Source organism: Chiloscyllium plagiosum, unplaced genomic scaffold (assembly GCF_037043375.1).
Source record: "Chiloscyllium plagiosum isolate Xiang-an unplaced genomic scaffold, Cpla_swu_hap1 HiC_scaffold_46, whole genome shotgun sequence".
NCBI classification, from domain to species: Eukaryota; Metazoa; Chordata; class Chondrichthyes; order Orectolobiformes; family Hemiscylliidae; genus Chiloscyllium; species Chiloscyllium plagiosum.
In genome coordinates this window covers 36,376,177-36,398,588 of record NW_028270184.1, presented here as the reverse complement: position 1 = coordinate 36,398,588, position 22,412 = coordinate 36,376,177, and the positions used below count along the sequence as shown (strand labels likewise).

The 22,412-nt window shown below is 41.7% G+C and overlaps 1 pseudogene; it reads left to right on the top strand.

Moving 5' to 3' along the window:
- LOC148136321 (uncharacterized) overlaps positions 1 to 22,189 on the top strand; it is a 42,488-nt pseudogene extending 20,299 nt beyond the window's left edge.
- Positions 22,190 to 22,412: the final 223 nt, after the last annotated feature.

Here is a 22,412-nt window from a genome sequence, read left to right as displayed (position 1 = left end):
GCAGATCCCTTTCCCCCCACACACTCACTCCATGGTTTCAGAGCTTCCCCTCTCTGCAGCCTCTGCTCCATTTGTTGTTCATGTTACAGACCCAGATGTTGTAACCACGTCCCCATACTCAATGCAGAGTTGGGTCACCAAATCCTCAGGTCCCCCGAATGTCTGAGGAAGCTTACAGCACAACCTCCAGCAAACCATCCCCAGCACCTCCACTAACTTTCCAATAACAGGAGACAGTCATAAACCCTTCAGCTACGAGAGCAATTGAATCAGACTAGACTCCTGTAAAATATTTTACGAAAGTTCCTTCAACCCCAACCTTTCCTTATTTTAACCGTAGATATGTAGTGTGAAGCAAAATATAATCTACTCAAACGCTTTAGTTAAAATACAATGAAAGAAAAGAACAATTGGGATAGTTTATATTTTGGAACGCTTACACAAACAATAGATGCCGTGCCTTCTTGTATACACCGCTTGGCACAAAGGTATATTCAAATACAAATTCTTGCGTGCAGTTTTCCATTCCATAAAGATACAATATTTGAAGAGATCTCAAAGAGAATAGTAACTCTGCATCGTGTATTGAAACTTCCAACCCTTCTGGCACCCCGAGCAGCTTCTGAATGCTGCAGCTAAAAACAAACCGAATAAACCTGCTTTGAGAGAGCTGGCCACTGCCCTTCTACTGTCCCCACCGTTTTAATAGAACCTAAAGGCCTCCTCAGTTATTTACTTAATCTGTTTTCAGGTGGCAGTTCGACATCTCTGCCTTTAAGACGTCTCTTCAAGAAAGTCCAAGAGATAGCAATCTTTTTAATGTGACAGTATCGTCAAACGTCTCCCTTTGATAAAATAAACCATCAATATACAATGGTAGCTTCATTTAAGCCCCTTATTAACATAACATAGAATATTACAGCGCAGTACAGGCCCTTCGGCCCTCGATGTTGCGCCGCCCTGTCATACTAATCTGAAGCCAATCCCACCTACACTATTCCATGTACGTCCATATGCCTGTCCAATGACGACTTAAATGCACTTCAATTGGCGAATCTACTAATTGTTCTTTTCTTTGATTGTATTTTAACTAAAGCGTTTGAGTAGATTATATTTTGCTTCACACTTCATATCAATGGTTAAAATAAGGAAAGGTTGGAGTTGAAGGAACTTTCTTAAAGTATTTTACGAGGGTGTCGTCTGATCCAAAGAGTGATTCTTACTCTATTAGTAGACTACAATACATACATATCGCATTGACACTAAGCATGCAAACATTCACAGCCCCATTCTATTTCAGTCAGTTTACTCCGGCCACAGAACTCCTCTGTCTTTTTTTATCCAAGTCTCGACAACTTGGCAGCAAGCAAAGTTTCTCGTCCTGTCACATGTATAACTTCCAAATTGACTGCTAACAATAGCAACCTCTATCTGAACAGACTAGAAGCATTTGATTAGAAGAGGTTACCTACAGTGTGGAAACAGGCCCTTCTGCCCAACCTGTCGACATCAACAGTCCGAAGAGTAACCCACCCAAACCCATTTCCCTCTGACTCATTGACCTTACACTATGAAAGATTTTACGTGGCCAATTCAGCTAACCTGCACATATTTGGATTGAGGGAGGAAATCCACACAGACACGGGGAAAATGTACAAACTCAACACAGTCACCCAAGGCTAGAATCGAACCTGGGACCCGAGGGCTATGAAATAGCCGTTCTAACCACTGGGCAACCGTGTCTCCCCAAGTTTCTACCAAAAACGTATAGATGTTATGATCAGTATATAGATTTGGCTCAGTCATGTTGTTGGCAAGTTAAATGCTGAAATGTTGTAACGGCAACACCAAGCTCAAGACCTCCCTCCTAATTGTGAAATATTTCTGTTGATGGTTTCACCGGAAACTCCAAACACACATTACATAATGGAGAAAATCTCATCTCTCCAATAGTTGTTCTCAATGACATGCCTCCTCATGTCTTAACTTAAAAGATTTACATGCCTCTGTACCTCTTAATGCTGTAACCCCTTTACCTGCTACTCCTGGCCTATGCCAGTAAACCTTACCCTTACAGATATATGTTTTAAGAAGATCTCGCACATTCTTCTCAATCCCTCACAGAAGCCAAACTTTGATTTATGGACTAACTTATCATCACAAGCCATTTCAGCTTCTAATCTTGCCATTTTAACTCTCTGCTCTTCCACACGATTTCTCACGACTTCAGGAAGTGAACTTTTGAACTGCTCCCAAGTAAGAATCTCTTTAAGAGTGCCATAGATTTGCTCTGCTTTTAGTACCCTTTTCTACCTTTCAAAATTACTTTGTTTGATTCTTTCAAACTCAATGTACATTTAACCAGGGACACTAATTTAGATTCCTGAAACACTATCTGTAGGCTTCTGGCACAAGCTCATGTGCACTTCAGATGACTTTCTTCACCTCCTCATACTCCCCAGATATCTCCTCCGATAGAGATGCAAATACCTCACTCCTTGTACCTACCTGCTTTGTTTGGATCAACTAAATCCACATAGTCACTGGCCACTGCATTCATGTAGCCACTTTCTCAAATGAAATTAAAACGGATTCTACATCCTTATCATCAAATATCGACAATGTGTTGATATATTGAAACTGATACAAATTAGGCCTTTGGCTCCCATGGAGTTGCTCATCCTCACTATCCTCCTCATCCAGCCTAACGTCTACTTTCATCTCACCTGCTAAGTTGACTGTCGTCTCAAATTGCTAGCGTTTGAAGTGGAAACTCTCTCGCTTTCTGCTTTTCTTCTTTCTTTTTCTGTCTTTTTTCTTCCTCTCCCTTTCTTTCAATTCCTTTTTGTGTTCAAGCTGCCTCATCTGCAATTGAATTCTAGCCATTTACAAAGACTCTGATGGTGTTTCTATCAAAATGTAAATGCCAAGCTATTGCTGCAATTATTTCTCCGTTTCTCACAAATGCAACTCCAGATTGACTGCCAATTCTAACAGCTTTGCCTTGCTCACCTTTTGTAAAATCCGAACTTCACTTCTCCCACACCCAGAGAACTCTTAGAAACAGAAAGAACCGGTACTACATTCATACCAACCAAATTCAACACTCGGAACAAAAGGCACTAACAATTACCAGAGCCCAATTACCATTGAGCCCAATAATCTCCCTGTGCACATTCTCCCCATTCCCACGTGGATTTCTTCCAGGTGCTCCATTTTCCTCCCACAGCCCAAAGATTTGCAGGTTAGGTGAATTGGCCATGTTAGTGTGGCCTTACTGTTCATGGATGTGTAGAATAGTTGCATTAGTCAGGGGTAAATATGGAGTAATAGGGTAGTGGAATGGGTCTGGGTCGTTTAGTATTCGGTGGGTTCGTGTAAACTTGTTGGGCGAAATGGCCTGCTTCCACACTGTAGGGATTCAAATCCTGAACCCCATTTGGAATTGTGGATTTCGAACTGGACAAGAGTCCCAAGCATGCTATGGACCAGACCAAGAATGCCGTAAAATATTTTTAAGGTGGTAGCTTGGACGCCAACCTTGTCTTAAAGTAAAGGTAGATATGAAGTGGGTGTTCCAGATGTGATGTGGCTGGTCAAACCACTCAACTTTATGCAAAACACAATTTATTTAAACACTCTAATAAAAATCCAAATAGTAAGAAGAGGAAGTTAGAATAACTTAACTGCTAGCAACTTAAGAGAATAATACATATAGTACTTTCGACAAATGAACTGTTCCAATGTACTAACATCCCATAAACGCATTCCTTGGCAAAAAAGAGACATCCAAGGCCATTCAAACTTGCGTGCAGTTCGCTAATCGAGGAGGAAATAGCATCAAGACAGATTTCAGAGAGAATAGCAGATAGGGACAATTTACTGAAACATCCAACCCTTCTCTGACCCCAAGCATCTGTTGACTGCCAGAGCTCATAAAGACTGGAAAGCCTGGTCTGTGCGTGTTGGCCATTGTTACCACTGTTTATATAAATAAAAACCAAAAGCCTCCGAAGTTATTTACTTGAGTCAGCAGACAGTTCAGTCTTTAAGATCTCTCTTTAAAGAAAATGAGAATATAACGTTCTTTCCACTGAGCGCATTGTCAGAGATTTTGGATACCCGGTCCTTTATAATAATACTCAAGGTGCTTCCTCGTGTTAAAGACCATGCCAACAGTTGAGAGGGACAAACACAGGTGTGCATTGGGCAGGTACAGACCAAGTTTCAAAGACGTGAGTCAAAGCTGCTGAAACCCACTGTCCAACATGGAGCACCACATTGGATATATCAGGAAGTGAACAACAGCCCAACCCATACACCCCTGTCCATGGAGCATCACATGGGCCTAAACGAGACGTGAACAACAATCTGACACACACACCCCGTCCATGGACCATCACATGGGACACACCGGGAAGTGAACAACAGCTCAGCACACACACCCCTGTCCAATGAGAACCACACAGGACATACTGGGAAGTAAACAACAGCTTGACACAAACCATTTCATTTTTTTCTGACGTCCACAATGCCAGCACTCGATGCTCCATGGAAACAAAAACCAAGGCCACGGAAGGTATAGAAAGACAGAGAGCTTCTCATTAAAGACAGAAACAGACAGTTAGTTAATGGCGAACATGTTGTGGAAATATGGAGAAAAAACAGGGCAGTGGAACGACTGGAGGAATGAATCCTTCGAGAGAAAAAATGAGAACATTGAATAAAGGCATTGTCAGATCAGCTGAAATGGTTTGTTACATCAAATTCTGAATCTGCTTCACAGAACACCACAAACAACATAAACTGGGATAAGATGACAGCCCAGCATGGAGCGCTGTGTAGGCCATGTGACCTGCACTACCTGCCCAACATGGGGAGTATTGCAAAACTTAAATATCATATGGGAATGATGCATACACCAGATTACTATCTATAACGGGAGGATTTCTAACTACATTGGATAAGTATAAGTGAACGGGTGTGTGTGTGTGGTGTGTTGTATGTGGGGTGAATGAATACGAAAACTCATTGCAAACCACGTTAAATATGAATAACTATCAGGGATTTTGATAATTGACACAGAGAGACTGAGGGAAGTTTCATGGACAGATGAGTTAAAGTGCTTAAGAAAATTTTAAAAAAGGCCTTGATAGATACAATAGAGGTATAGATCAGCGTACACAGGAATGGCAGATGGATGGGATTTTGGTGTGAGTTCGAATCAGATTTGTTTCCTAACGTCAGCAGCAGATTGTTGTCATCATTAAGTCTGTATTTCACAGCTTAAGATTAAACAGCAGATGGGTTAAGCCAGTGAAGTACATTCTGGAGCAGTGAGTAGTTAACGTTAATAATGGTCAGGGCATGGTGTCAGGAATCAGCTCATAGCCAAAGGGATCACCAAACTTGTGGTTCATCTGTGTCAAACACCACCTACATGTTCCTTGGTGCAGTTAGTAGTGGTCTGCAGAATGAATATCTATATTCAGAGTCTAAATATGAACAATAATAGTGGCAAGAAATGAACACGATATGCAAGAACAGTAATACAGTAACTGGTTTATAGAAAAAATACCTGGACGGTGAGACTTATCAGTGACACCAACGATAGACAGGAGAGGATAATAAAAATATTGAATAATGTGAAGAGAATAATAGATCGCTGAATATAATGGCAACCCATCATAATATGTAGAAAAAGTGCAGAAATAATGTTCATTGTTGTAACATTCCAGTCTATTGTCCTCAGATTCCGATCGAATGTCAGAACATTCCAGTCTAATGCTCTCAGATTCTGATTCATTTTTGGAACATTCCAGTCTAATGTTCTCAGATTATGAACTCTCCTTCCCCTCCCTCTGGTTCTGCTGATCCCTGTTAGTGCTGTCGGTGATGTTCCCACTCATACTATGGCATAACACATTGAATGGAGCGCACTTGCCATTGGAAGATGGAAATCTTCCACTGAGATAATTGCAAAACATGGAGACTGACATTAATCGCAGTCATTAAACCAACATACTCAGTTAACCCATGTGTTACATAACATTTCATATCACAATAAAGAGGAATATTTATTCAGTCTGAATGGAATGAATGAGGGTTACTGACGGATGGACTATAAATCTTTTATTTTGAAATAAACGTTTTCCTTGTATGTGGGAGTATTGCCAGAACACTGCAAGGCTGTATATGTTCCACTCTGTTTATAAAGGAGACAGGGATAAAATAACAGACGAGCTGCATAAGATGCCTGGTGGGGAAATTTCTGGATACATTAACTCAAGTGAGAAAGTGAGGATTGCAGACGCTGGAGATCAGAGTTGAGAGTGTGGTGCTGGAAAAGCACAGCCAGTCAGGTGGCATCCGAGGAGCAAGAAAATTCGACATTTCGGGCAAAATCCCTTCATCAGGAGTCGGACTTTGGCTTGAAACATCGATTCTCCTGCTCCTCAGATGCTGTCTGACTTGCTGTGCTTTTCCAGCACAACATCTCGACTCTAATCTCCAGCATCCGCAACACTCACTTTCGTCTACACACTAGTTTCAGCCACTTCTGTAATGCTGCCTTTTTTTGTATTCTCACTGCTTTCGGAAAGATGTTGTCATATTTGAATTGGTGCAGACATGATTTACAAGTATGTTTACGGTGTTGGGGGGCGGGGCGGGTGATGTTGAACTACACGGACAGTATGAATGGCAAGGGCTATATTCCCTGGACTGTTGAGTCTGAGGAGCGACCTTACTGAGGTTTAACGCGATGAATCCAGATGCTTCAAGATGAGCAAGGCCCAAGGCCAGGGAAATAGACAGAACAGTTATTCACATTAAAACTGGACACAATTACTCATGGGATAACAAGTTGCCGAACTATGGAGATAGACTGAACAACGTGACTAGCCAGAGGAGTCAGAATTTGGAGTGTCCAATCACGTGAATGGGAACAAAAATAAAGGCATTACCATATCAACTGACATGATTATTTATATCACATTCTCAATCCACCTCAGAGAACCAGCCCAGACACCATACACCCAGAGGGGACATCTGTTGAGCATAGAGCACTGTGCAGACCAGACTAATGTACTGCTCAACACCACCCTGCAATCGGTCCAAAGTGGAATACTGTGCAGCCCCAGCAGTGCACTGATCTGTAAACCCAGATGAAATATGTGACCAGGGTGTGAAACTGTGTCCATCACCCAGTACATTTCCCAGAACACTGTGTTAGATTCCTGCCCAGTGTGGGAAACTTGCAGCCCATGCTGGAAGTGATAAAATGTGCAGCTCCATTCCACTTACAACTCCATACCTACACTGTGCCATAATAAGGCGTGCTGTGGATGTGAACATCACTGCCAGAGAGAGATCGCCAGGGAATCAGTTTAAATATCCCTAACTGGGAGGGGATTGGGGTAAAGACAGAAAGGGCAAGATTGAGAGACAATGTCATGGAAGGATGTGATCACAGGTTCCAGAATGCTGAACTGTTGACATTTCAACAGTTTCGTGCAACATAAGCCAGTGTTTTCAGGAATGATGGTGAATGGAATATTGGTGTGAGGTCAGATGATGGAGAGTTTTCGATTAGCATTTCTTCTGCAGCTTTGTAACTGGGAGTACGGTCAGCACAGAGTACGATTCATTGGCTTGAATCTAACAATAATTTGTCTCAGTGTCATTTTCAATACTTGTGACAGAGAGATCGTCTACATGAGGCTCAGCTAGTTTCCTGGTGTTATCTTATTGAACTCAGCTCATTAAATACCCACCCCACCCCATGGTTTCCGTCTCATTCAATGCCAGCCCGATTCTCCCACCCAACATGGCTGGAGGTACTCACCATCGCCCGGATGTCCCTGGATATTCTGTGATCCCTGGCACTGGTGCCATCTTTAAAAGGCCATTTGGTACATAGTTGAGCTTTCTCAGTTGAGAGCTGCCCTGCGCAGTTTACCCCGAGCATGGCAGACCACAGGGGAATGGAGGTCCTGTTGAATGCCTTAGTACAGACGGGGGCCATTCGCTTCTCAGAGGGGACCACACCACCAGACACACTGAGCATAGTCTGAGCTCATCAACCAGCTCAGTGCAGTATCTCCAGTCTGAGGAAATATCCAGCAATGTGTTTCTGTCCTGTTGGAGTTCCACACTGTCCATCACAAGCATTATAATTCTTCCAGGTTTTGTATCTGTACGCATTGTCCTACAATCACACGCCACACAGAAATACCAAATCACTTACTATTGCGAACAAGTGCAATACTAACAAACTCCCTGAGGATAGACTGAAATACTGACACGCACCAGAGTGAGTGAAATATTGGGAAGAAAACCATGGAGCAAGGGAAATACTGACAGACACTCCATGTCTGTATTACTTTCTGTGTATTAGTGAGTGTCTCTATGTCTATTGTATTAGTGTGTATCAATCTGTGTGTATCAGTGTGGGGCGGGTCTAGAAGTCTCTATGGCGTTTAAAGTGATGTGATATCCTCTTGACACGACTTCTGAGGAAGGGTCACTCAACCTGAAACGTTAACTTTCATTTCTGTTCACAGATGCTACCAGACCGGCTGAACTTTCTGTTGCTGTCAGTCTCTGCTGATGTCCCCACACCACTGTTCAGGTGGGAATGGACTGTGGAAATAATCAGGGATTCAGTTAGTGAGGGACAGAGGGAGGGCATCAGCTCACAGCACCATCCAAACTGACAGCATCATCAACACACACAAACAGACAGGCAGACATACACATACACACATGCATACCCACACAAGCACACAGACAGGCACACGCACACACTCACAGAAACAGACACATTACATGCATAGATAGATACATGTAGAGGGGCACACAGGGACACATATAGACACACAGAAATAGACAAGCATGGACAGAAATACGCAGGTACATACTTGGACATACAAACAAACATGGAGTCAACGAGTTACGTAGAGAGTTTGGAAACAGACCTATTGGCCCATACAGTCCATGCTGATGATAATCTCAAACTAAACTCGACCCACCTCAATGCGCTTGGCCCAGATTTTCCTAAACATTCCTTAATTCTAGTACTTAATCAAATGTCTTTTAAATGTTGTATCTTTACCCACATCCATCACTTCTATTAACGAATGAAATGATGTGTAATAAAAATGCAAATGGGTCCTGATCAGGTTTACACGAGAACCCTGAGGGATGCTCGAGAAGTGATTGTTGATGACATGCTCTTAACACCAAAAACCACAGGTGAGGCGCTGGAAGACACTAGGTTGACTAACGTGGTGCCATTATTAAACAAACTGGGAAGGAACAGCCAGGGAACTATAGACCAGTGAGCCCGACATCGTTGGTGGGCAAGTTGTTGGAGAGAAAACTGAGGGACAGGATGTGCATGTATTTGGCAAGGCAAGGACTGATTAAGGATTGTCAACATGCTTTTTTGCGTGGGATATCATGTTTCACAAACTTGATTATTTTTGCTTGAAGAAACAACGAACAGGATTGATGAGGATGTGATTTATGTGGACTTCAGTAAGGCGTTCAACAAGGTTACTCAGGGAAGACTGGTTAGCAAGTTAGATCTTATGGAATGCAGGGAGAAGTAGCCATTTGGATACAAAACTGGCTCGAAGTTAGAAGACAGAGGGCGGTGGTGGAGGGTTGATTTTCAGACTGGAGGCCTGTGATCAGTGGTGTGCCATAAAGATCGGTCCTGGAACCATTGCTATTTGTCATTTATATAAATGATTTGGATTTGAACATAGGAGGTATGGTTATTACGTTTATAGAAAACATCAAACTTGGAGGTGCAGTGGACAGAGAAGAAGGTTACCTTGGATTACAACAGGATCTTGATCAGATGAGCCAATGACCTGAGGAGTGGCAGGTGGAGTTTAATTTAGATAAGTGTGAGGTGCTGCATTTTGGAAAAGAAAATTAAGGCTTGACTTATGCATTCAATGTTATACAGGTGGGGAATGTTGCTAAACCGGAAGACCTTGGAGTGCAGGTTCATATTACTTTGAAAGTTGGATCGCAGGTATGTAGGCTAGTGAAGTAGGCGTTTGTTGTGCTTGACGTTATTAGTCAGTGCACTGAATATAGACTTTCGGAGGTCGCGTTGTGGCTGTACAGGACATTGGTTAGACCACTTTTGAATACTTCGTGCAATTAAGGTCTCACTCATGCAGGAAGGATGTGTGAAACCTGAAAGAGTTCAGAAAAGATTTACAAAGATATTGCCAGAGTTAGAGGTTTTGAGATTTCAGGAGATGCTGAATACGCTGGGGTTATTTTCCCGGAACTTCAGCAGTTGAGAGGTGATCTTAGTGGATTGCAAAGTCATATGTGGAATGGATAGTGTGAATAGCCAAGATCTTTTAACCAGGGTAGCACATTCCAAAACTATAGAGCTTGGTTGAAGGTGTGAGGGAAGAGATTTAAAAGGTATCTAAGGGGCAAAGTTTTCAAATAGAGGGTGCTGCCCATTTACCGAGCTGCCAGAGGAAGTTATGGAGGCTGGTACAATTACAACATTTAAAAGACATCTAGATGGGCAGATGAATAGGACGTGTTTAGGGAGATATGGACCAAATGTTAGCAAATGGAACTACATTAATGTAGGACATCTGGTCAGTAGGGACGAGTTGGATAAAAGGGTTTGTTTTAATGCTGGACAGCTCTATGACACTATGTCTTCTGTAAACCTTTCTAATGGAATCTTAAAATAATTCTCCAATCTTGAAATCCATTCACCGTAAGGAAAGGACACTTGCCATTCAACATTATCTATACCCCTTATTGACTTATAAACCTCTGTCAGGTTTATAAGATCTCAAACTCCAATGCTGCAGTGGAAATGTATCCAGTTCATCGAGCCTATCCTTATAACTTAAATTCTCCATTTCCAGGAACATCCTGGTAAATCTTTTCTGAAACATCTCCAGTTTAAAAATATCCTCATTGTAACTGGGTGACCAGAAATGCACACATTACTCCAGAGGAGACGTCAATAATGTCCTGCACATTCCACCCCCTGTACTGTAAGGTCTGAGCAATGAAGGCCAGCAAGCCAAACGCCTTCATACCCACCCTGCCGACACATGATGCAAACTTCAAAAAAATACACCAGAACCCCATGATCTCTCTGTTCTACAACACTACCAATGGGCCAACATTTAATTGTAGATGTCTTCTCCTTGTTTGTTTTACCAAATTGCGATCCCTTTCATTAATCGAAGTTAAACTCCATCTGCCACTCCTCAGCCCAGTGAGTGACAGTACTTGGGAAGAAAGGTTAGAAAGTAATCAGCTGCCTTGGATTCTTTCATGGTTTTAAGAATAGGGCAGTCATATGTTTGAGGCGGGAAATAGTGATCGGTGCTTTGGACCCAGAAATTATGATCTTTCTTAGTCTCTGGCGTTCAGTAATAAATATGCATTTGAGATCCCTTACAGTGCAGAGTGTGTCTGCAGGATATTTTTCCCTCACATTGCAAATGTCAGATAATAGCCACTTAAGGTAGAAATCATAGCCAAACAATTAAAGATCTTCACAGTTTATCTCGAAGGCAAAACACATAAATTCAACATCCTATAGTTGAGGTGCGCAGCTTTCATCTGTTTAATAATGTAATTCTTTTAACTGTGTCATTCGGCAAAGTGAACCAAATTGTAATGAATTCACACAGAGCTGAAAGCTGACATTTAAAGTATGACGAAAAATCTAGGTTTGGTTGAAGTCTTGTGCAATGGGTAATGCCCATGCCTCTGAGCAAGACGTCTGGGTTAGATTTCAATACTTGAACTTACGTGGTACTGTCTCTCACTCTGGACAAGAAGGTCTGGAGTCAAGTCCTGCCTTTCTCGGAGGTATGTCACAATATTTCAAAACAGGCTAATGAACAACACAGAGATGAATAATATTTCAGGTTTAGGGACGATTGCCATGTGGTGGTTGTGTCCCTACCTCTGAGTACAAACACCGACACTCAAATTCCACAGGGATATTTTATAATGTGGCTCAACAAGTTGTTAAAATGATTTTAGAATTGTGACGTGATGGAGAAGGAAGAGGTGTCAGTATTGAATGTCAGAATGTGGGCCTGGGATGACTGAAAACACAGCCATTCGTGTTGATTGGAGTCGCATTTGCACATTCTAGAGGTTTATAAGATCAAGAAGACCATGGATATGGTGAATAGTCAGTGTCCTTACCCCAGTGTAGGGAATTTTAAAACTAGAGGACATAGATTGAAGGTGAGATGGAAAAGACTTAAAAAGGGACGGAAGGGGACCGTTTCCACACAGAGGGTGGTGCTTGTATGCAATGAGCTGCCAAGGAAGTGATGGAGTTTCGTACAAATTACACCATTTAAAAGGCATCTGGATGGGCACATGAATTGACAGAGTTTAGAGAGATATGGAACAAATGCTGGAAAATGAAACTAAGTTAATTTACGACATCTGGTTGTTGTGAATGAGTTGGATCAAAGGGTCTGTTTCTGTGCTGTACAACGCTGTGGTTCATTGATCCAATTAATCATGACCTCTTTGTTATCTTATGTAACCTTCCTCGCCTTCCACAATACAACTAATCTTGGTGTCACCCGTAAACTTGCTCACCATGCCTTCTATAACTTTCATCTAAATCATTGGTATAAGTGACAAACAAAAGTGGATCCAGCACCAATCCCTGTGGAATGCCGCTTGTCACCGGCACCCAGTTCAAAAGACAACCCTCGTCCACCACCCTCTGCCTCCTGCCAATAACCCAAAACACATACATAAAGATATGCAGAGACATAGACACAGTTCTGTCTTTAAGACAGAAATAGATAACGTGTTGATTGATAAGGGGAGCAAGGGTTACAGTGAAATGGCAAGGGAATTTTGTTGAGAAACTTGTCTGCCTGATCGAACTGCAGATCAGGCTTGATGGACTAAACAGTCCAGTTCTGTACCAATTTCACACGCTCTATGATTTACAGTATCAGAAACGTCTATCCAAGAGAGTAGTGGAGGCTGAGTTTGATAAATACTTTACTGAACAGAGTCAATGAGAATTTGGCATAGGTTTGAGGGGCTGAATGGTCTATTTCTTTCCTATTGTTGGTGCCCTGATTTCTAAAAAAATGAGGGTGACTTGCTGTGAAGTTCATACACTTTCAAATCTAGATGTTCCCCCATTTAAGAATGAGATAAGAATGTTCCCATCTCCTTAAGGTTGTGCAGTCTGTGGTATTCTCATCCCCAGGGAATAGTGATGACTGGGTTATTGAAGATATTAAAGTCTGACCTTGAACGACCTTGTTGGACAGGAAAGTCAGTGTTTATTGACAATAGCCAGGAATGAGGTTTTCAGCCGCAAACAAACCAACCATTATCTTTATCAGCTGAGCAGCTGTCTGGAGCTCCTACCTCATGTTGTTTTCTGACTGAGGCTGTTACAGAGGGAGAGGAGACCCCATTAAGCCAGTCAGTAACACTGCAATGAGACAGGAGGAGCCCATTCTGCCCCCGAAGGAGTTATACCGGAATAGAATGAAGGATTCAGACATAGCGTAATAAATATATACATAAGGGAAACAGACCCTTTGGTCTAACTCATCCGTGCCAACCAGATGTCCTAAACTAATTTAGTCACATTGACCAGCATTTCGGCCATATCACTCTGAATCGTTCATTTCCATATACACATCGGGATGACTTTTAAACATTGTAATTATACCAGACTCCACCACTTCCTCTGGCAGCTCTTTCCATACACAAGAATGCTCTGTGTGAACATAATGCATTTATGTCCATTGTATATCTTTCCCCAGTCACCTTAAACCTATGCCCCCTAGTTCTGGACTCCCCCACCCCAGGAAAAAGACCGTTCGTAATTACCAAACCCATGCCCCTGGTGATTTTATAAACATCTATAAGGTCATCTCTCAAAGACAATAGTTTATTTAATGTGTAGTGACTGCGACAATTTTTCAACACAGCACCAACAACCAAAAATGAAATTTAAGATTATTGATTGTGTTGTTAAGGGGACGCAAGTTAATCAGGCTAATAGGAAATCTCCCCTCTTCCTCAGTGTCTGTCTGGTGAAAATTGAGCACACGACTGATATTACAGAATTTTTTTTTGCTGCATCTGAAAGGCAGCATGTTTGACCACCCCCTACCCTCCCCAAATCTTAGTCTATATTCTGTGTTCATCTTTAAAACTCTCAGGGATCAGGATCATTGCCGATACGATCTCCACCTGATCATCTGACAATAAATGGCCTGAAGGAGGATCACTGAGATCAGAAACAAATCGACAACCAGCTACACAGTACAGCAGGAGGCCATGCAACCTTCTGGGCAGGTACACAGGAACAGGGCAGTCCTGTGCAGCTACCAGGAAATACCGAAAAGAGATAATCACTTAATTTAAAGTTGGAAAGCTGCAACTTGTGGAATTCCTTAGGGATCAGAGTAAGGTCATCAACAGCTTACAATGTGGATTATTGATTGGATGAAGAGGCTGAATGGAGTGGAGTTGAATTTGTTCATATACCAGGATAGTCATTCAATAAGATGCCAAGTGGAGATACAGAGTCTGCAATAGGATACAAACACGGGAGGGAAGTGCGTCTGCAATGTGATACAGACAGGAGAGGGCATTGAGTAAACCTTGGCTAAAAAAAACGCAATGTGGGTGATGGGAAGTTTGTGTTTTGGAGGAAGCATAAAACAGCAGTAAATTATATAACTGGAGGCAGAATGCAAAACTCGGTGGTACATAAATCACATCAAGTTAGTCTGTCGATACAGCACGTGATTTGGAAAATAAATGGAAATATTCTTTTTCTTGCAAGGGGTATCGGGTCTGATCTTAAGGCTGTTTTATGCGTCTGTACAGGCCATTGCTGAGGCAACATCTAATGTATTGTGTGTGGGTTGTAATTCCACTAAAATGAAAAATAAATTGCTTTAGAAACATTTAAACGATGTTTCTCTTTACTCATTCTTGGGATGAAGACATTGTTTTATGTACGCATAAGTGTTTAGGCCTGCGAATGAGAACTGTTTATTGACCATATAAGATTTTCAGCTAGCGAATACCTGATGAACGTTTCCTCTTGTACGGGAGAAAAGGCTGGGGAAGTAATTTATGATGAAGATGTATTCATTTAAATACAGATATTGTGGAAACATTAAAAGTTGTATTTTAGAAGTATACGGGACATATAAACACATCTTCAAATCTAATGGGATTATTTGTTGCGGAAGTATTGGCTCTGCATATGACAGCAGCAATGATGCACCGACATGGATGAGGGAAAGCAATGGAGTCGTACAGTTCAAACACTGGCTAAAGACACCTCATTTGGTCCATGTTATTGTGTGATTCAATTCAGAAAGGGAGAAAATGTAATCTTTCTTAAAAGGAACAGCCTGTTGCTCCTTCTCTCTCCGTGTTCGTCTTCCCAGCAAAGTGTGTGAGCTGAAAACTCCTCAGTCATCTTTACAACTCATGGAGGATTCCTGCTCAGGATTCTCTCCACCACCTGAAGTAAAGGGAATTCAGCTTAATCCACCTGTTGCAGGAAGTGATCCCCTTACAAGTAGCTTGTTGGAGCAGAATAGCTCCATAAACTGAATGATATTTGGAATAATCACTTATATTTCCTTTCTTCATGAGTTCAATTAATATTTGGGCAAAGTTCTTCAAAATTAATGCTCCGCCGAGACGTTGTAATTCTGTGGGTTGTAATTCCACTAAAGTGAAAAACAAATTGCTTTAGAAACATTTAAAAGATGTTTCTATTTACTCATTCGTGGGATGAAGACATTGTTTTATGTACGCATAAGTGTTTAGGCCTGCGAATGAGAATTGTTTATTGACCATACAAGATTTTCAGTTAGCGAATACCTGATGAACGTTTCGTCTTGTACGGGAGAAAAGGCTGGGAGAAAACGTGTGCATGTGTCAGTATTTTTAGAAAGGGAAACATCGTACTCAGATTTTCAATATGCAATTTATTTGTCATTCATCTTTCCATCGTAGTTTGAGTAAAGCTGTTTGGATCATAAACTTGTTAATTTTAACAGATTAAAGAATCCTACCATTCTTGCTCCTAACCCTGACCCAGTCTGAGTCTATATTGTTGGTGAAATCACTATCCCGGTTACATGAGCATTTGCAGTGAGCAGCGGAAGCGTGGGACGAGGAAAGGGAAGAGTGACCTAATCTATAGATCGTGAGCCTGATGTCATTAGTGGGCACATTGTTGGAGAGGATTGTGAGGGATATGATTTACATACAATTGCAAATGCAACTACTGATTAGGGATAGTCAACATGTTTTTGTGCATGGGAAATCATTTCTAAAAAAATTCAATTGCCTTTTTTGAAGAGGTGGCAAACAAGTTAAATAAAGGCAGTTTGGTAGCCACATTCCATACAGCCTTCAGCAAGGCATTCGTCAAGATTCCGCATGACAGACAAATTACTATGTTTTGATCATAAATGGATCCAAGATAAGCTAGCCAATCCACTGCAAAATTAGAGTGAAGGTAAGAGGTAGAGGGTGGTAGAGGACTGCTTTTCAGACTGGAACCCTGTGCCCAGTGGTGTAACACAAGGTACTGAGTCCATTGCTTTTGTCATTTATATAAATGATTTTGATGTGAATATTTGCCTGTTTATTATGTTTACAGATGACATCGAAATTGGAGTTGAAGCTGCCAGCAGGATTTACCTTAGAGTACAATGGGACCTTAATCAGATGGGCCAATGAGCCAATGAGTGACAGATGGAGATAAATTTAGATAAATGTGAAGTGTTGCATTTTGGTAAGTTAACATACCCCAAGGGTCCTGTGAAGTGTTGTTGAACAAAAGAGTGCAGGATCATAGTTCCTGAAAAGTGAAGTCGCAGGCAGACATGGTGGTGAAGAAGGGGTTTGGTATGCTTCCCTTTATTGTTCAGTGCACTGAGTATGCAAGTTGGGAGATCATATTACAACTGGGCAGGATTTTGGTGAAGTCACATTTAGAATATTCCGTCTAATTTGGTTCTCATTACTATAGGAAGGATGTTGAGAGGGTGCAGAAAAGATTTACAAGGATATTGCCGGACATGGAGGGATTGAGCTACAGGGAGTGACAAGACAAACTGGGGATTGTTTACTCTGGAGCATCGGAGGTCGAGGGGTGACATTAGAGAGGATTATGAATCATGAGGAACATGAATAATCTGAATAGCCAGGTCTTTTCCCCAGGATCGGGGAGTCCACAACTACAGTACAAAGGTTTCAAGGAGAGAAGAGAACGGAGTAAAGGGATAACATTTTCATGCAGACTGTGGTGTGGATATGGAATAAGTTGTCAGAGAAAATGATACAAGTTGCTAAAGTTACAACATTTAAAAGACATCTGGATGTGCATATTAATAGGAAGGATTTAGAAGGATATGGGCGTAATGTTGGCAAATAGGTTGAGATCAGATTGGGATGCCTGAGTTATGTAGACATGGTTCCCTGCTGTATGACACTGTAAGAGAGATGAGGAGAAATTCTAAAAGGGGCATGTGAGTGGGAATTCTCTTCTCCAGAGGTATGTGATGCCTCTTTGTTCACATTTATTCAAACTGAATTCATTAAATATTTGACAGAGATTGAGTCGTGGATAATGGAATACAGACAGCAAAGTGTGGCTGAGACCACAACCTGATCATCCACAAACTTAATGCCTGGTGGAGCAGTTTCATACTGTCGAACGGCCTTACCCTGCTCCTGAGTGCGATGCGCCATTCTCCCAGTCAGCCCGTCAAACCTGCTAGACAGGAGCAGTTGGAGGCCACTTACTGCTATAACCTGGTACACAGCAACAGGGAAAACCTTTCAGAGATCTTTCCGTGATCTCGCTCCCCTTACTCTCTGGAATAGAGAATTCCTGACATTCACTACTCTTTGTTTGAAGAAATCGCTGTCTGCTCATACACCATGACATATTGATATGAGCGATAGAGGTGAATACAAGGACTTAGTGAAGAGCGACTGGCCCTGATATCAAGGCAGTATTTAACTGAGGATGACATCAAGGATCCTGAGCAAAGTCGCACTTCATGAGAATCCATTGCAAACTCTCCAGTGTTTGGAGTTATTCACAGCACAAGGGAGGATGTTTGTTATCGTTGGGCATCAATAATCTCTCCCGTGGGACATCACTGCAGGCGATCCTCAGGATAGCTCCCTCAGCCAAGGCAACTGCAGTTTGTTAGCGGGAAATCCATTAAATGTGGAAGCAGGCCATTCAGCTCATTGACTTGACACCGGACAGAAGTGGGGATATTTTCTCTAGGTTACACAATGTTCAGAATACTTCCGTCATCCCTCAGTTCCTAAAGTAGTCTGTGTTCCATGCTCAACAAAAGCTGGACAGCAATCAAGCCTGTGGTGCTAAACCGTTGGTAACATTCATGGATCAGCTCTGCCAGACCCTGCACATTTCCACAGTAAACGGAGGAGTTCACTCAGTACCGCAATCTGGCTTCACAAGAATATGGGATAGTCATTCAGCCCACCAAAGCTATTGTGCAAAAAGAGGGACAGCCCATTCATTCCTCCTGCCTGTTACACAGGAAGACAAGCAGTCTCCCACTCATCACTTACACAGGATCAGAAAGTAAACATTTCACACCAAAAGTCATTAAAACGAAAAAGGAATAAATCATTCAGATTCTCTCGTCACTCACCAAGGAACAGGAAGGTGTCAGAAATGCTCCAACATCACAGACAAATGGAACAGGGTCTGCACAGATAGACTGCTCCACCTTGTTCCTCGAGGTTTCATTACTCATAGTACACATGTGTTACGTTAACATTGTTTCCTGGGAGTAGGAAAGAAGCCAATTTTTTTAACCAGTTTCAAAGGTATTTTTCCTCGCTGAGAGTGCAGGTCCATGTCTTCTCTGGAAGTCAGAAGCTGGTGGCGAATGAGAAACTGTTTCAGAATGAAGGTATTGTGGCTTCTGACAGGATTGTGTACAATGTAACATTGAATGCAGGGTCACACAGTAACTGTGCATGAAAGTGTTCAGAGTTCATTCAGAGCCTGCACCTCACTCTCAATCGAAACGAGTCCTCTGCATAGGCATGCAAACTATCAAGAATCGAGCATCACATGGAAAGTATGGAATTTTTCACCTTATCAATGGCTGCTTGAGAATAATGAGTGTCTGTTCATAACCATCAAGTTTCAACTTCTTGTTCTGTCACAGTGCTACAGGTTAAACACATAGTTACTGCAATATCTCCTGATGGTACCATCATGTCAGGGTTCAGTCTGGTGAAACTCCATTGCACTGTCTCGGTGACGTGGAGATCATTATTTATAAAGCAGACTCAGCCTGTACACATTATGCCAAATACTGGCTCAACAAAACACTTCCATTGAGTAAGATATATTTACTCTAGTACTTTAATAATTTTCCATGACGGACCACATATCCTTTACAGTAGTAATTACTTCCTGCCCCATACGAATTTTGTTCGTGACTTATAACCAAAGACATCCAGGTCCTTTGCAACAACAGCCCTTCCCAAACTCTCACCATTTAATAAACTTAAATGTGAATGATGGTATTTGTTGTTCACATCTGAATCATTTTTATACCTTGTACACAGCTATTGCACAAGAACTGATCCTTCTGGTACCCCACAAGCCTTCCGTCCAGAGACAAAAACAGTACTCTATTCATTTTGTCGATGATCCAAATTTTAATACATATGGCGTATATTCCACCATTACTTACCCATGGACTCTAACATTCTCCAACAACCTGCAATGTGCAATGTCAAACGCCTTCTGAAAATTACTCCACTTCTGCTGGTTCTCAATTTTCATTGACATAACGGACAGACTCCACAAACCCCAGCAGGTTTAGCAAAGATCATTTCCCTTCACTGAATCTGGGCCAAAACTATCAAATCATATCATTATTTTCCAGGTGTCTAGTTGCCACATTCTTATAAAAGATCCCCATGTTTTTTTTCTTACTGCTGACAGCAAGCTATTTAGTTTTCTGTTTGCCCTCTCCAGCCTGTTTTAAATATTTAGGATGACAATTGCTGCTTTCCAGTCTGCAGGATCCTTTCTAGTATGTAACCAGCTTTGAAGAATAATCATTAATTCTTTTGCTAGTACTGTTGCCACCTCCTCAATACTCCAGGATGGTACTCATCAGATGCAGCACCTTACCAAACTTCAATTCGATTAGATTTTCAAAAACATATTCTTCATTCTAGTTTTGTGCAGGTCGTCATTTTCATCAGTCCCCCTGTTCCCTAGTATATCTGAAAGTTTGCCTGTGTACCTTCCTCAGGGAGATGGACTCAATGTATTCCTCTCAGCTGGCAGATGAGTGAATATTTCGGAGGACTGCACTTCGGAGATGACGAATATGTTAACAGCTCCTGTCTGGAATATTCCAGAATTAATCCTGTTCACTTCATAGTGAGTGTCAGTACAGTTCTGTCCCTGGCGTGAGGCTACAGGTGATACAGCTTAGTGACTATCCTCATTTTTGAAAGTTTCGGATTTTACATTTGGAACTGTTTCAGTTTTGAAAGATATTCCTGGAAATCCCAGGGAGGACAGTACAATACCCAGCCCCTCCACCTGTACAGAGTTTCCCTTCTGTGTAGTCTCAGCTCCATTTGTTTCCTAGGGACCCAGACACTCTGTAAATGCAGTGTCCAGAGTGGGGTCACCAGACCCTTGGCCTCTCTGAATGCATGCAGCAGCTGATAACACAAACCTGAGAAAAGCGTCCACAGAATCTCCCTTTACTGTGTAATGACTGGCGCAAGTCTAATTCCCACAAACACAGTGCACACACTGCTTGTTGAAAATACTTTTCTTTCTGTCAGAAAATTGCCGTTACATCTCTTACAGTCCAACAGTAACAGTCCCTTTCTCTTAAGAAGGTGTTGACAATGTGACATTGACGCTGTACCTCAGCGACTATAATGGCAGCACAAGTATGGCTAATGGAGTTGATCACCACACTCAGAGAAGAGTAATAGAGGGAATATAACTCACTTTAAACATGGCATATCTAGATTGACGTGATATTCAGGAATATGGGGAAAGGGTTTAGGATATATGACGCTCCCTTTTTATTTTCCCTCTACTTCATTATCAGCAATCCCTTTGTTTGCTTTTCATTTTTCTCTCTTTGTCTCTATATCTTGCTTGACATTTCTCAATCCAGTCGGCTAATCTCCCCCCCCCCACTCATCCAGCCATCCCTGATATAAATATTATTTTTCAGTTGGTTTCGGTGTTGATATAGGGTCACTAGACTTGAAACTTTATTTGTTTTTCTTGTGACAGAAGCTGCCATACTTGCTGAGATTCTCCGGAATCTTCAGGTGCTGAAGAATTTTATTTCAAATCTTCAGCATCTACAGTTCCTTGGTTTATTTCACCTTTAATGCTTTTATTTCATGGGATGTCAGCATCACCGGCAAGATCAGCATTTGTTGACCATCACTAACTTCCCTTGACTGTGAGGCCATTTGTCAAGACAATACGGAACCAACTATGTGGTCGTTGTTCTGAAGTCACACTTAGTTTCTTTACCAAAGGCTGTAAGTGAAATAATGAAAGAGATCCAGATGGTTTATGGTTGCAGTTAGTAAAATGTGATTTCATTCCAATTTTTGTCATTCGAATTTAAGTTCTGTCATTGGCTGTGAGAGGATTTGAAACAATGCCTTTAATGTCATAACCTGTGCCTCTCAATTACCCGTCCAGTGGCATTATTACTCAGATATGGGGTCCTTATTATGGAATAGCTGGAGAGACAAGAACAAGTATGTGTTCAAAATATCTGCAATTGGAGGAGAGGTCAGAAGAGAGCTGGAGCCGTTCTGAAGTTAACAAGGGGGAAGATGACGGCTACTTCAACAACAGCACTGAGGCAGAGCTGGAGAGTGGGGATATTATAGAGGTGGGTGTGGGCAGGGTTGATGGCAGAGAAAATATAGATAAACAATTGAGGGTAAAAGGAAGACTCAAGTGTCTGAACAATTTTGTTCTTCTTAGATGTTTATGTGTGAGGAGTCTGAAATTGATCGAAATGAAGAGGAGTTTGTGACTGAGACCGAAGATAATAGTTTATGCATATGCTAAATATAAATAACTGAAATAGCAATAACTTCCACCATCGTTTATAGAATCGACAGAGATGGGCCTACCAGGAACACCAATAATAGCGAGGATGGAATAGTACCCAGCTTGAATAATCATCAGTACGGCTTCTATCCGCAACTCTAACCATGCCCAATCCTGAGAAAGCAAGTGAAGACCCCAGGATAATTTTCTGTCCATTGCTGGAACATTCCAGTCTGTTGTT